The 473-nt window shown below is 31.9% G+C and overlaps 1 protein-coding gene across 3 annotated transcripts in view; it reads left to right on the top strand.

Annotated features, from left to right (window-relative positions):
- STRN3 (striatin, calmodulin binding protein 3) overlaps positions 1 to 473 on the top strand; it is a 48033-nt gene that overhangs the window by 20756 nt on the left and 26804 nt on the right. The gene's annotated exons all lie outside the window — the stretch shown is intronic.

Here is a 473-nt window from a genome sequence, read left to right as displayed (position 1 = left end):
TGTTTAACTGTTAAATGAACAGTTCTGCTTTTGATAAGTCATCTATAGTTACAGTGTTTACCTTTTACTTTTTTGAGAATGAAGGCTTTGTTTTAGTTTCCATTTCCTTTTTTTAAAAGTGGTACATGTCACCTCAGAGTATAAGACATTGTTTCCTAATGCTTACTTTACTAAAAAATTGATATATTTGAAAATTATTTATGTTCTAATATGCCCTTTTAAAGATAGTAAACACTTATATTTTAGCAAGTTTAAATGCATAGTTTTGGGGGGCAGGGTGGTGGGTTTTTTATTTTAAATGTTCTACAATATAGCTGCTTGCAGTCTCAGGAAGGACTCTCTTATTGATTAAAAGCTGGTTATGTCTTGCATCATTGTGGATCATTTTCTTTAAAGGGATTCTGTCACAGAAATTTCACTTTATGATTGAAGCTTGACTTTTTGACATGCAAGCTGTAAGGGGGAAGCAGGAA

This window comes from Pygoscelis adeliae, unplaced genomic scaffold, assembly GCF_000699105.1.
Source record: "Pygoscelis adeliae isolate BGI_AS28 unplaced genomic scaffold, ASM69910v1 Scaffold71, whole genome shotgun sequence".
Lineage (NCBI taxonomy): Eukaryota > Metazoa > Chordata > Aves > Sphenisciformes > Spheniscidae > Pygoscelis > Pygoscelis adeliae.
Note: the sequence above shows the minus strand (reverse complement) of the source record. Positions and strands in the feature narration are given on the sequence as shown.